General features: G+C 46.1%; 1 pseudogene; it reads left to right on the forward strand.

Annotated features, from left to right (window-relative positions):
- The first annotated feature begins 9,021 nt into the window (after positions 1-9,021).
- LOC123460237 lies at positions 9,022-11,614 on the forward strand (annotated as a pseudogene).
- Positions 11,615-15,281: the final 3,667 nt, after the last annotated feature.

Genomic DNA, 15,281 nt, shown 5'->3' on the forward strand with positions numbered 1-15,281 from the left:
TTTATGATCATTTGTTTTCATGATGGTGGCCAATCTGACAGGAGTGAGATGGAATCTCAATGTAGTTTTAATCTGCATTTCCCTGATGACTAGTGACGTAGAACATTTTTTTAGATGCTTATATGCCATTCGTATTTCTTCCTTTGAGAACTCTCTATTTAGCTCCATAGCCCATTTTTTGATTGGCTTGTTTGATTCTTTTTATTTAACTTTTTGAGTTCTTTGTATATCCTAGATATTAATCCTCTATCAGATATATAGCTGGCGAAGATTTTTTCCCATTCTGTAGGTTGTCTCTTTGCTTTTTTCACTGTGTCCTTTGCGGTGCAAAATCTTTGTAATTTCATTAGGTCCCAGTGGTTAATCTGTGGTTTTATTGCCTGAGCAATTGGGGTTGTATTCAGAAAGTCTTTGCCAAGACCAATATGTTGAAGGGTTTCCCCTACTTTTTCCTCTAGCAGTTTCAGAGTTTCTGGTCTGATGTTAAGGTCTTTAATCCATTTGGACTTAATTCTTGTGCATGGCGAGAGAGAAGAATCTATATTCATCCTTCTACAGATATATATCCAGTTTTCAAAACACCATTTGCTGAAGAGGCTGTCTCTTCTCCAATGAGCATTTTTGGCATTTTTATCAAATATCAGGTGACTATAGCTACTTGGGCTTACATCTGGGTCCTCTGTTCTGTTCCACTGATCTACATGTCTGTTTTTGTGCCAGTACCATGCTGTTTTTGTTACTATGACTCTGTAGTATAGGTTAAAATCAGGTATGGTGATACCGCCAGCCTCTTTTTTGTTGCTCAGTATTATTTTAGATATTCGAGGTTTTTTGTGATTCCAAATGAATTTTTGGATTGTTTTTTCTATTTCCATGAAGAAAGCCTTTGGAATTTTGATAGGGATTGCATTAAATGTGTAGATTGAATTAGGTAAGATTGACATTTTCACAATATTGATTCTTCCAATCCAGGAACAAGGGATGTTTCTCCACTTTCTAGTGTCTTCAGCAATTTCTCGCTTGAGTGTTTTAAAGTTCTCATTGTATAGATTCTTTACTTCCTTGCTTAGGTTTATTCCAAGGTACTTTATTTTTTTTGATGCAATTGTGAATGGGAGTGATTCTCTGATTTCATCCTCTGTGTGTTTGTTGTTAGCATATATGAAGGCTACTGATTTCTGTGTATTTATTTTGTATCCTGCTACATTGCTGTAGGTTTTGATCAGCTCTAACAGCTTGCTAGTAGAGTCTCTAGGGTCCTTTATGTATAGAATCATGTCATCTGCAAATAATGATAACTTGATTTCTTCCTTTCCAATTTGTATCCCTTTTATGTGTGTCTCTTGCCTTATTGCTATGGCTAAGACTTCCAAAACTATATTAAATAAAAGTGGGGACAGTGGACACCCTTGTCTTGTTCCTGATTTTAGTGGAAAAGCTTCCAGTTTTTCCCCATTTAGTAATATGTTGGCTGTAGGCTTGTCATAAATAGCCTTTATTATATTGAGATATGTTCCTTCTATTCCCAGTCTCTGTAGGACTTTTATCATGAAGGGATGTTGGATTTTGTCAAATGCTTTCTCTGCGTCCAATGAGATGATCATGTGATTTTTGTTCTTCAATCCATTTTTATAATGTATTACATTTATAGATTTGCGTATGTTGAACCATCCCTGCATCTCTGGGATAAAGCCTACTTGGTCAGGGTGAATGATCTTTTTGATATACTCTTGTATTCTGTATGCCAATATTTTGTTGAGAATTTTTGCATCTATGTTCATGAGGGAGATTGGTCTGTAATTTTCTTTTTTTGTTCTATCTTTGCCTGGTTTTGGTATCAGGGTGATGCTGGCCTCATAGAAGGAGTTTGGTAGAATTCCTTCTTTTTCTATTTCCTGGAAAAGCTTAAGAAGCAATGATGTTAGCTCTTCCTTAAAAGTCTGGTGAAATTCAGCAGTGAATCCATCCAGGCCTGGGCTTTTTTCAGTTGGGAGATTATTGATAACTGTTCGAATCTCCATGTTTGTTATAGGTCTATTTAAGTGATTAATCTCATTTTGATTTAATTTAGGTAGGTCCTATAGATCAAGGAAATCATCCATGTCTTTCAGATTTTCATACTTTGTGGAGTATATGCTTTTATAGTATGTCCCTATGATTTCTTGAATTTCTCTGGAATCTGTTGTGATGTTACCTTGTTCATCTCTGATTTTATTAATTTGTGTCTCTTCTCTCTTTCTTTTGGTCAGATTTGCTAAGGGTTTATCAATCTTGTTTATCCTTTCAAAGAACCAACTCTTTGTTTCATTAATTCTTTGTATTGTTCTTTTTGTTTCTATTTCATTAATTTCTGCCCTAATCTTTATTATTTCTTCCCATCTACTGATTTTTGGTTTGCCTTGTTCTTCTTTTTCCAAGGCTTTAAGGCGAAGCATTAGGTCGTTTACTTGCGACCTTTCTAATTTCTTAATATAGGCACTTAAGGCTATAAATTTACCTCTAAGATCTGCCTTCATTGTGTCCCAGAGATTTTGATATGTTGTGTTCTCATTATCATTTGACTCTATAAATTTTTTAATTTCCTTTTTGATTTCTTCATTGACCCATTCATCATTTAGTAGTGTATTGTTTAGTTTCCATGATTTTGTGTATGCTCTATAGCCTTTCTTGCTACTGATTTGTAGTTTAATTCCATTGTGGTCAGACAGAATGCAAGGAATTATTTCAATTTTCCTGAATTTGTTAAGATTTGCTTTGTGTCCTAATATATGGTCTATTTTAGAGAATGTTCCATGTGCTGCTGAAAAGAATGTATATTCTGCAGCCTTTGGATGAAATGTCCTGTATATATCTGTTAAGTCCATTCCTTCTATGTCCTCATTTAGTCCAGATGCCTCTCTGTTTATTCTTTCCCGGGATGACCTGTCAATTGATGAGAGTGGGGTGTTAAAATAACCCACCACCACTGTGTTTGTTGTTATCTGTGACCTTAGTTCTAATAGTGTTTGTTTGACGAATTTGGGAGCCCCCATGTTAGGTGCATATATGTTTAGTATTGTAATGTCCTCCTGTTGGAGTGTGCCCTTAATCAATATAAAGTGACCTTCCTTATCTTTCTTGACTAACGTCGGACTAAAGTCTACCCTGTCTGATATAAGGATAGCAGCCCCTGCTTGTTTTCTAGGCCCATTTGCTTGAAACACAGTTTTCCAACCTTTCACCCTAAGATAATGTCTATCCTTTGTAGAAAGGTGAGTTTCTTGGAGACAACAAATTGTAGGATCCTGCTTTTTAACCCAGTCTGCAAATCTATGTCTTTTCATTGGGGCATTGAGGCCGTTGATATTAAGTGATATTATTGAAAGGTGTGTATTTATGTTTGCCATTTTGTGTGTGTGTGTGTGTGTGTGTGTGTATGTGTATGTGTGTGTTTCTGGTTCTACCTGCGCTCTCTTCTGTTACCTAGTATTTGAGTATTGCTTGTTTTTTCTAGGTTCCTTATATGTGTGCTTTTCCTTTTCTTCAGCATGGAGGATTCTATCAAGTATTTTCTGTAGAGCTGGTTTTGTCTTCAAATACTCCTTTATCCTGCTTTTGTCATGGAATGTCTTGATTTATCCATCTATTTGAATGGATAACTTTGCAGGATAAAGTAACCTTGGTTGACAGTTGTTATCTTTCAGAACTTGGAATATATCACTTCGAGCCCTTCTGGCTTTAAAAGTTTGTGTTGAATAATCGGCTGTAATCTTGATGGGCTTGCTTTTGTAGGTAACTTGATTTTTCTCTCTAACTGCTTTCAATATTTTTTCTTTGGTGTGTGTGTTTGGAAGTTTGATTATAATATCGCGAGGAGAGGTTCTTTCTGGGTTTTGTCTGGCTGGGGTTCTAAAGGCTTCCTGTATCTGCATTGGCACCTCATTCCCAGTTTGGGGGAAATTTTCTTCTATGATTTTGTTGAAGACACCTACTATGCCTCTGGAGTGGAGTTCTTCTCCTTCTACTATGCCCTGAATTCTTATATTGGATCTTTTCAGTGTCCCGAATATCTTGAAATTCCCACTCATACTTTTCTATAAGTTTGTCTTTCTCTTTGTTGGACTGCATTAGGTCTGCTACCTGGTCTTCTAGCTTAGATATTCTGTCCTCTCCCTCATCCATCCTACTGGTGAGATTTTCTACAGAGTTTTTTATTTCATTAACTGTGTTCTTCATTGCTAGTAATTCTGATTGGTTTTTCTTTATTATTTTTATTTCCTTATTTATGTCTTGTATTGCCTTCTTTATTTCATTATATTGGTGTCCTGCCCCTTCTTTGATTCCTTTGATTTCCTCTTTGATTTCTTCTTTGATTGTTTTGATGTGTTCTTTGACCTCTTTGAACATATTTATAATCATTCTTTTAAACTCTTTCTCAGGCATTTCCTCTAACTCTTTCTCACTGGAGGAAATTTCTGATGCATTAATACTTTTAGGTGGATTTATATCGTCTTGCTTTTTAGTGTTTCTTGTGTTATAATGTATATATTTGTGCATCTTGGATTAAGTTAATGCTTTGATTTTCTAGCTAGCTGTGTATTCTTAGCTATATCAATTGATTTGATGTAATATATTTTCAGGGTAGGACCTTAAGTTGTTAGGTGTGGCTCTTAAGAATCTCAGAGTATCTACAAAGATGTTCTTAGGGGTTGAGTTTCCCTGCTATAGGAGTATTCAAGCAGGCTGATTGGAATAAAATACAGGTAGGTTCTAAAATTTAACTAAACATTGTACACATTCAATCAAAAACAGCCCCGAGTATGTATGCAGGAGTAATTATTATAATGACCAGATCCTCTATTAACAAAGAGGTTAAGATTTCTGGTCTGTTGAGGGATCCAAGTCAGCTTGCGACCAAGTGAGACCCTTCCCTGGTGCAATCCCAGTTACCTTGGATGATTTTGGTCTCAGTCAAGTTGCTGCCTGGGTCGTCGGGCTGCTGTTCTGATTTCTGGAGCTGGGCACTGGCTTTTTCTGTGGGACAAACCAAGCCGCTGCTGCTGCCTCTGCTGCTGCTGTAGCTGCCACTGCTGGAGCCACCACTGCTGCTGAAGCTGCTGCTGCTGTGTCCACTGCCGCTCCTCCCCCTGAAGCTGCTGCTGCCGAGTCTGCAGCTGCTGCCACTCCTGGGTCTGCTGCTGCTGGGGCCGCTGTTACCGGTGCTGGAGCCGCTGATGTTGCTGCTGAACACTGCTCTGCTTGGGTCTCGCTGTCAGCCCAAGTTGGCGTGGCCGGGTCCCGGGACACTGCTCTGTTCGCTGGAGCTGGGCTCAGGCGGTGGGGGAGGGGAGGGAGCCGCAGCTGCTCTGGTTCTCTCGCTGTTCCACGTGTTCTTCTACCTCGTGGTCTGCTTCTCTGTTGCTCGCTGCCACTCTCCCCTCACGTGTCCCAAGTTGCGGAGAGCGCTGGTGTGAGGGGAAGCTCCCGCACCTGGCTTTTCCTGCAGCTCGAGCCGAGTCTGGCAGCTTTCTGGTGCGCCGTGGCCCCAGCGGTTGGCCGAGCTGCTGGAGCCGCCTTTCCCGCCTGTGCAGGCTCTGGATTCTCTTCTACTTCTCCACTGCCGCTTCAATTTCCTAAACACCTCCCTTTTTAGTAAAAGTGTGTATTTTGCTGAGTTTTTTTGGTCTTTTCCCCCCCTAGGCTGCTTTGGTGTGGTACCTACACCGCCATCTTAACCGGAAGTCCTCTTTCTGTCTTTTTTATGAAGGCATTGAGTGCTATGAATTTTCCCCTGAGGACTGCCTTCATTGTGTCCCATAAGTTTTGGTATGATGTGTTCTCATTGTCATTCAATTCCAGGAATTTTGCAATTTCATCCACTATTCATTTATTGTTTAAGAGTGTGCTATTCAGTTTCCAGTTGCCGTTGGGGTTCTTGTTGTTTTTTTTTGTTGTTGATTTCTAGGAATATAGCATTATGATCTGATATCATGCAGGGAATTATGTCGATTTTCCTAAATATTTGGAGGCTATCTTTGTGACCCAGTATATGGTCTATTTTAGAGAATGTTCCATGGGCTGCTGAGAAGAATGTGTAGTCTGTGGATTTGGGATGGAAAGTTCTGTAGATGTCTGTTAGGTCTAAGTGCTCTATGGTTTTGTTGAGCTCTCTTACTTCCCTGTTGAGCTTCTGTTTGGATGATCTGTCTAGTACTGATAATGGTGTGTTAAAGTCCCCAGCTTTGATGGTGTTGGTGGTTATTTCTGTTTTATTGTCACGTAGCTTTTGTTTTATGAACTGTGGTGCCCCTTTGTTTGGTGCATACAGATTTATGATTGTAATATCCTCTTGATGGATTGTTCCCTTTATAGGTAGGAAGTAGCCTTCTTTGTCTTTTTTGATTGTTTTTGGTTTGAAGACAACTTTATCTGATATTAATATAGATAGACCTGCTTGTTTCTTATTCCCATTTGCTTGGAATATTGTTTTCCACCCTTTCACCCTGAGGAGGGTTCTGTCTTTAGTCATAAGGTGGGTTTCTTGAAGGCAGCAGATTGAGGGGTCTAATTTTTTTATCCACCCTATCAGCCTGTGTCTCTTGATGAGTGAATTAAGGCCATTAATGTTTAGGGTGATGACTGTGAGATTTGATTTGATCCTTGTCATGTTGTGTTGGTAGAGGTGTGTTGGCATTTCCATGGAATTTAATTTTTTTTTTTTTTTCTATCTACTCTGGGTTTGGTTGCTGTGATCTGTTTCTTATAGGCATTTGTGTTTGGTTATTTGTTTCTTCTCTGTGGAGAATTTCCTGGAGTACTTTCTGTAGGTTTGGTTTTGTGTTCATATAATTGTAAAGCTGAGTTTTGTCATGGAAAGTTTTCCTTTCATCATCTATTATATGGGAGACTTTTGCCAGGTAGAGTAGTTTGGGTTGGTAGCCATAGTTTCTTAGAGTGTGGAGAGTTTAATTCCAGGTCCTTCTATCTTTCAGGGTTTCCATTGAGAAGTCTGAAGTAATTCTGGTGGGGTTTCCTTTGAAAGTGGTGTGCTGTTTTTCCCTAGCTGCTTTTAGGATTTTTTCCTTGGTGTCAATGTTTAGAGTCTTAATGATAATATGTCTTGGGGAGTTTCTCCTTTGGTCTCATCGGTTAGGAGTTCTGTTTGCTTCTTGGATCTTGATGGGCCTTTCTTTTAAGAGACGGGGGAAGTTTTCTTCAATTATTGTGTTAAATAAGTTCTCCATGCCTTTGGTCTGAAATTCTTCTCCTCCTGGTACTCCAATGATTCTGATATTAGGACGTTTAAGTGTATCCCACAATTCTCTCATGTTCTATTCACAAGAACTTTTGAACTTACTGAAATTTTTGGACTCTCGAACTGTTTCTTCCATCCTGTCTTCCAGATCAGAATTTCTATCTTCCACTTCGCTGACTCTATTCTTGAGAGCCTCTAGTGAGTTTTTGACTTGTTCAATTAAATTTGCATTTTCTACGACTTTCCTATGTATCACTTCCATTGCTTTGTCCAGCGCCCTTTTTGTCTCATTTTCTGATTTTCTTGATGATTCTTGGAAATCATCCTTGCATTTCTTTATGTTTTCATTTAGTGTGGCCAGCTGATTTTTAAGGTCCTCTTTTTTTTCACTCTCCCTCAACTCTCTTAGCTCTCTTTGAATTCCTTCCAGTGTCTTATCATATTGCTCTATCTTAGTGATGGTAGCATCCATACGATTATCTATCCTTTGTAGCTTTCCTGTCAGTTCTAGCAGTAGTTTGGTCATGGTTGCATTGTTCATTGCTTCCACTTGATGTTCTGATCCTAAACACTCTTCTATGTTTTGGTTAGTTGTGATCCTTGTTGGACTGGGTGATCTGTCTGGATTTTCTTCCATTTTATTTTTCGTGTTATTTCTTTTGCGCTGTGGTCTACCCATGTCAGTGTATGGGCAGGGAGGTGGGTGGAGCAGCCTGGGATCTAGCTTAATGCGAATCCAAAGCAGCCTGGGGCAGTTGCAAGCAGCCTGGGTTTTTGCTCACTCTTGCCAAAGCCGCCTATCTATAGCCTGACAGGGGCACCAAAGTTGCCTGAATTCTCACCCAGTAATGCACCTAAGCTGCCTGCCTTTGAGCTTGAAAGGGGACTAAGGTAGCAAGCCCTGAAGGTGCCCAGACTCTGGCTGGGGATACTGGGGTCTGTAAACAGTCTGTTCTCTCCCGCCTCAGGGAAGTGGGAGATGGGTGGCGATGTACAGGTAGGGGATGGCACCTGCGCTGGCGCTAGTGACTCAGTGTGGACTTGTGTGGCTCTTGCTATGGGAGTGGGCCCGCTGCATGTGCAATTGTAGTGCAGAGGCAGATGATGTGGGTACGGAATCAGGACACAGCAGAGGCTGACCAGTGGCAATTGATGTGAGCACAGCAGCAGGGGATCTGGCAGCCACCTATTCACGGCAGGGGTGTCCCCAACAGGCCTGGGAACTGAGCACCACGTGGCTGGTCTACTCGCAGGATCAGAGAATAAGGGCAAGGTAGGAGGTCTCAGCTTCAGTGCAGCAGGCTGGCAGGCGTGACTGGTGGGTGCCCGATCAGAGCACAGCCATGCGGGACGTGCGGAGGGTGCATGGGCGGGTGGGCAGTGGGGGGGGGCGCGGGGGGCGCTGGGGCACCGTGCAATCAGGGTGGGGTGTGCGGGAGGCGGCAGGGCTCAGGGGGCACGGGGTGGGGTGCCCTGGAGGGGCGGGGGGCGTGGGGCTCTCTGGTCGGTCGGGGGGGGTGGGGGCACGCCATGGGCGCATGGGTGCGTGCGCACAGGGGGTGTGTATGGGGCCCGAGGGGGCAAGGGGCACCCAGGGGTTATGGGGGGGTGCGGGGTGCAGGGCACGCGGGGGGGCATGGGGCGTGCATGGGGGCACGGGGGAGTGTGCAGGAGGTGTGGGACTTGTGGGTCGCCGCGGTTCACGGTGGGCTAGGGGTGCAGGGCGCATGGGGGGTGCGCGGGGGGCAGGGGGAGTGGGGCACACCAGGGTTTGGGGGTGACACGGGATGCCGCAGGGTGCTCTGGACGTGCAGGGGGGCGGGGCATGGAGGGGAGTGGAGCATGCTGAGGCACGTGGGGCACTGGATGTGCGGGATGGGAGGCGGGGTGCTGCAGGGGCGCGAGGCATGCGGGGGTGGGGTGCGGGGGGCGCAGGGCACGCCTGGGCATGCCAGGGACGCGCTCGGGATGCGCGAGGGCGCGCGGGCCTCGTACGGCGGGGGGACGAGGGGTACGCGGGGTGGGGGGGGCGGGAGGCGCCGTGGGGGGCACTTGGCTTGGGGCGCGCTGGATGCCCCGAGGCACGTGGGAGTGGGGGTGCAGTGTGTGTGGGTGGGGGGGGCGGTGCGCAGGGGTGGCGGCTAGGAGCGCGGGGCATGCGGGGGTGGCGGGTCGCTTCGGTGGGCACAGGGTGGGAGCGAAGCTCTCGGGTGGACGCAGGGGGCACGGGACGCTGCAGGATGCCGTGTGGTGCTCTGGACTCACGTGGGGTGGTGGGGGGGTGCAGGTCGTGTGGGGGAGGTGGTCACGGGGTTCGTGGTGTAAAACCCATGGAAAAATACCAGGAGCCACAAACATCCCCCAGATGAAGACAGGCAAACAATCTTGTGACCATAGCATAACCATTGACCCCGCCTAATGTACTATAGATAACCCTGACAGGATGTTTCTGAGAAGAAAACAAAAAAAATCCCCACCGACCCCAAGTCTATTAATAAGTAACCAGTGCTGGGACTGTAACCATGCTTCTGCTTCTGTAAACCTGCTTCTGCTCTCCCTAACCCTATAAAAAGAGACCCTTCCCCTTGCCCGGGGCGCTCAGTCTCTCGAAGGACTGGGGTGCCCACAGGCGCCTGCATGAACAATAAAGCTGCCTCTTGCCTTTGCATCCAGTGGCTCGGTCTTGGTTCTTGGGTGTGGGTCTCCCACCACGGAAGATTCCCCCCCCAGGAATCTTACAACTGTGTGCTCGTCCGGGATTGAGAGACCCCTGCCCAACCCAACTACTGCCCACCGGAAGGTTAGCAATTGATTTGGTGCACCAATCTGTCTGTCTACGTCTGGTTTCGTTTTTGCCTGTCCGTGCTGCGTTAGAAAATCGACTCGGATCCGATGTCGTTTTGTATCTGGGTGGTCTGAGAAGGAGCTGACGGGCTCAGACTTCTCCCCCACCACCCTGTAGGAATCTCCAGGGAATCTGGGAGCCCGATTTTTCGGGGCTCAACAAGTATCCAAGGCATACGTTAGTCTGTTGGGTGGACGAACAGTCCTCCCATCTGAATCTCCATTTTCAGTTTGTTACCGAAGCCACGCTACGCGTCTCTGTGCCGCCTGTCTCTCTGTTGTCTTAGACCTTGGTGTTTGTTTAGTGTTGTCTCTTGACAAAATGGGTCAAAAAGTGGTGACCTCCTGAGTTTAACCCTAGATCATTGGAAAGACGTTCGGAAGATCGCCTCCAACCAGTCAGTAGACGTCAAAAAGGAAAATTGGCAAACTTTCTGCTCTGCAGAATGGCCCACTTTCAATGTGGGCTGGCCAAGGGATGGAACTTTTAACCTCTCTACTATTTTACAGGTGAAAGCTAAAGTGTTTGATCGTGGCCCACACGGACACCCAGATCAGGTCCCCTATATAGTTACCTGGGAAAGTCTGACAGTCGACCCGCCACCCTGGGTTATTCCTTTCATTCCTCCTCAACCTACCCCACCGCTGCCTATCCCTGCCCCTACCTCCTCCTCTTATTGTCCATTTGATACCAAGAAGCCCCTAAAACCAGTACTTCCCCCGGACCCCAACACCCCCCTTATAGATCTCCTCTCAGAGGACCCCTCTCCCTATAGATCTCAGACCCAAGATACCCCTACTCACTAGCCACTGGCCCCTTCGGCCCCACCCGAGGCCTCTTCCCCAGTGGCTGGACCTCTGAGGAGCCACCGAGAGCAGCCACCTAAGAAGGAGACTTCACAAGCCTTTTCCTTGAGGCAGGGGCCAGGGGAACAGGTTCAATATTGGCCCTTCTCTGCCTCAGACTTATATAATTGGCGCACCCACAACCCGCCTTTCTCCAAACACCCTACTGCCTTGACTAACCTGATTGAATCTATCTTAGTTACCCATCAACCCACTTGGGATGATTGCCAACAACTCTTACAGGCTCTTCTTACATCAGAAGAAAAGCAGAGAGTCTTTCTGGAAGCCTGAAAAAATGTTCCAGGTGATAACGGGAGACCTACCCAGATACTAGATGAGATTAATGATGCTTTTCCTTTGACCCGCCCTGACTGGGATCACACCTCAGCAGACAGTAGGGGACACCTACGCCTTTATCGCCAGTTGCTCATAGCGGGCCTCCGTGGTGCTGGGCGCCACCCTACTAATTTGGCCAAGGTAAAGCAAGTAATACAAAAACCAGATGAATCCCCTGCTGCCTTTCTAGAAAGAATTAAGGAAGCCTATCGCATGTACACCCCCTATGATCCGGAGGATCCTAATCAGGGGGTAAATGTGTCCATGACTTTTATCTGGCAGTCTGCCCCAGATATTAGAAATAAACTTTAAAGATTAGACAATTTACAAGGACAGTCTCTCCAAGATTTATTAAAGGAAGCAGAAAAGATTTTTAATAAATGAGAGACACCAGAAGAGAGAGAAGACTGCTTACATAGGGAGGCAGAGGACAGGGAGGACAAACTTAGGAAAGAAGCAGAGGACAGGGAAAATACAAGAGAACACAAAAGAAGCAAAGCATTGAGCCGCCTCTTGGCCACTGTAGTACAGAACAATGATAGGACTAATAGATTGGGAGACCAAGGGAGACCCAGACCCAGAGCGGACCGGGACCAATGTGCATACTGCAAAGAAAAAGGACACTGGGTAAAGGACTGCCCTAAAAGACCCAGGAAACCAACGGATTCCACCCCGAAATCCAACCTGTTTGCCCTGGATGAAGACTAGGGCAGTCAGGGCCAGGAGCCCCCCCCCCCCGAGCCTAGGTTAACTCTTACTGTCGGGGGGCACCCTGTCACTTTCCTAGTGGACACCGGTGCCCAGCATTTGGTCCTCACCCAATGCCCTGGACCCCTGAGTGGCCGGACTGCCTGGGTACAAGGTGCCACAGGAGGAAAACAATACCACTGGACCACTGAACGGAAGGTACATTTAGCCACCGGTAAGGTCACACATTCTTTTCTACACGTACCGGATTGCCCTTACCCATTGTTAGGGAGGGACCTTTTAACAAAATTAAAAGCCCAAATTCATTTTGAAGGAACTGGGGCCAAAGTATCTGGTCCTAAGGGAGTTCCCCTACATGTATTGACTCTTAATCTGGAAGATGAATATCAGCTCCATGACAACTCCCCAAGTGAACCTAAAGATATAGATTATTGGCTAAAGGCCTACCCGCTGGCGTGGGCAGAAACTGGAGGGATGGGATTGGCCAGACAACAGGCCCCCCCTTAGTTTAACCTTAAGGACATCGACATCCCCAATATCAGTTAAACAATATCCAATGTCTAATGAGGCCTACCTGGGAGTTAGGCCTCACATAAGAAGGCTCTTGGACCAGGGAATTCTGACCACCTGTAGATCCCCATGGAATACTCCACTATTACCTGTCAAGAAGCCTGGTACCAGGGACTATCGCCCTGTCCAAGACCTTAGGGAAGTTAACAAAAGGGTGGAAGATATCCACCCCACTGTGCCTAATCCTTATAACCTGCTGAGTTCTTTACCTCCCTCTCATCAGTGGTATTCAATCTTGGACTTAAAGGATGCCTTTTTCTGCCTGAGACTGGCCCCCCAGAGTCAGCCACTGTTTGCATTCGAATGGAAGGACCCTGACTTTGGAATCTCAGGGCAATTAACATGGACAAGACTTCCCCAGGGATTTATAAACAGTCCCACCCTCTTTGATGAAGCCTTACACTGGGACCTGGCTGACTTTTGAGTCCAGCACCTGTCTTTAGTTCTGCTCCAATATGTGGATGACCTCCTGCTTGCGGCCTCCTCATATCAGGACTGTCATACAGGTACCAGGGCCCTGCTTGAGACTCTGGGACGCTTGGACTATAGAGCTTCTGTTAAGAAGGCCCAAATCTGTTAACAAGAGGTCACCTACTTGGGGTACAAATTAAGAAATGGCCAACGCTGGTTAACACCGGCCCGCATAGACACTGTAGCTCACGTTCCTGTCCCCCAGAACCATAGACAACTCAGAGAGTTCTTGGGGACCGCTGGGTTCTGTTGCCTATGGATACCAGGGTTTGCTGAAATGGCAGCCCCCCTTTACCCCTTGACTAAACAAGGAACCCCCTTCAATTGGACTAAGCCACAGCAAGAGGCTTTTGACACAATTAAACACTCTCTCCTCTCTCCTCCGGCTTTGGGCTTGCCTGACATCACCAAGCCCTTCGAGCTATTCATAGATGAAAGACAGGGGTTTGCGAAGGGGGTGCTAACTCAGAGGCTTGGACCATGGAGGCGCCCGGTTGCATATCTCTCAAAAAAGTTAGACCCAGTGGCCTCAGGCTGGCCACCATGCCTAAGGATGATCGCTGCAGTTGCAGTCTTAACCAAGGATGCAAGTAAACTAACCCTGGGGCAACCTCTGACTGTGCTAACGCCACATGCCATTGAGTCTATCGTGAGACAGCCCCCAGATTGCTGGCTGTCTAATACACGTATGACTCATTACCAATCCTTGCTTCTTGACAAAGACCGTGTGCAATTTGGTCCAATAGTGGCCCTAAACCCGGCCACCCTGTTGCCCCTCCCTGAGGGTCCAGAGACTCATAATTGCCAGCAGATTCTTGCAGAGGTACATGGAACCAGGAAGGATCTCACTGACCAGCCGCTGCAGGATGCAGATTTCACCTGGTACACGGATGGTAGCAGCTTCCTACTGAATGGTGAGAGGCGGGCCGGGGCCGCAGTGACCACTAGAGACCTAGTAGTCTGGGCTAGCGCCCTGCCTGGAGGGACCTCGGCACAAAAAGCGGAACTCATTGCCTTGACTCAAGCCCTCCAGCTGGCTAAAGGTAAAAGACTCAATGTGTACACTGATAGCCGGTATGCATTCGCCACCACCCACATACATGGGGAAATTTACAAAAGAAGGGGCCTGCTGACTTCAGAGGGAAAAGAAATCAAAAATAAGACTGAGATATTGGCCCTCCTCAAGGCTCTGTACTCACCCCAGAAGCTCAGCATTATACACTGTCCATGCCACCAGAAAGGAAACAGCCCCGAGGCCATAGGGAACAGGTTCACTGATAAAGCCGCCCGTGAGGCAGCTCTGGGACCCCAACTCTTGATTTTGATGGCCACTGAGGAGGGGACTCCTAAAACAGCATCTCCAACTCCGGGATGGGAATACACGAATGAGGACTTGGACTTAATTCAGAAACTGGGGGCATCATATGATGCTGCCCACGGCAAATGGACTTACCTAGAAAAGACTATTGTACCTCAAAAGATTACAGCCCTCCTCATTAAGCAACTTCACAGGCTAACCCACATGAGCACTCAGAAGATGAGCACTCTACTAGAACAAAAGGAAACAGGACATCTTTTTCTAAACAAAGGTTCAATCCTAAAAGAAATTGCAAACACTTGCAAAGTATGTGCTCAGGTAAATGCTGGACGAGCCCAGATGGCCCTTGGGTCCCGCCTGAGGGGACACCAACCTGGGGCTTGCTGGGAGCTCGACTTCACTGAGGTAAAACCGGGTATGTATGGTTACAAATATCTCCTAGTTTTTGTAGACACTTTTTCAGGATGGGTAGAAGCATTTCCCAACAAGCATGAAACCGCCAGGATGGTAACCAAGAAATTACTAGATGATATCTTTCCTCGGTATGGAATGCCACAGGCACTCGGGTCAGATAATGGGCCTGCCTTTGTCTCCCAGGTAAGTCAGTCAGTGGCCAAGGCACTGGGGATCAATTGGAAGTTACATTGTGCATACAGACCCCAAAGTTCAGGTCAGGTAGAAAGGATGAATAGAACAATTAAAGAGGCTTTATATAAATTAACGCTTGCAACTGGCTCAAAGGATTGGGTACAACTCCTACCCCTGGCCCTTTACAAGGCCTGAAACACCCCAGGCCCTCATGGCCTAACCCCCTTTGAAATCCTCTATGGCAGTTCCCCACCAGCTGTCACTTTCATGCTTACAGAAATTTCTAATTTTACTGATACCCCCACCTTACAGGCTCACTTGAAGGTCCTACAGTTGGTACACCAGGAAGTTTGGAAACCTCTAGCA

Source organism: Jaculus jaculus, chromosome 4 (genome assembly GCF_020740685.1).
Source record: "Jaculus jaculus isolate mJacJac1 chromosome 4, mJacJac1.mat.Y.cur, whole genome shotgun sequence".
Classification (NCBI taxonomy): domain Eukaryota; kingdom Metazoa; phylum Chordata; class Mammalia; order Rodentia; family Dipodidae; genus Jaculus; species Jaculus jaculus.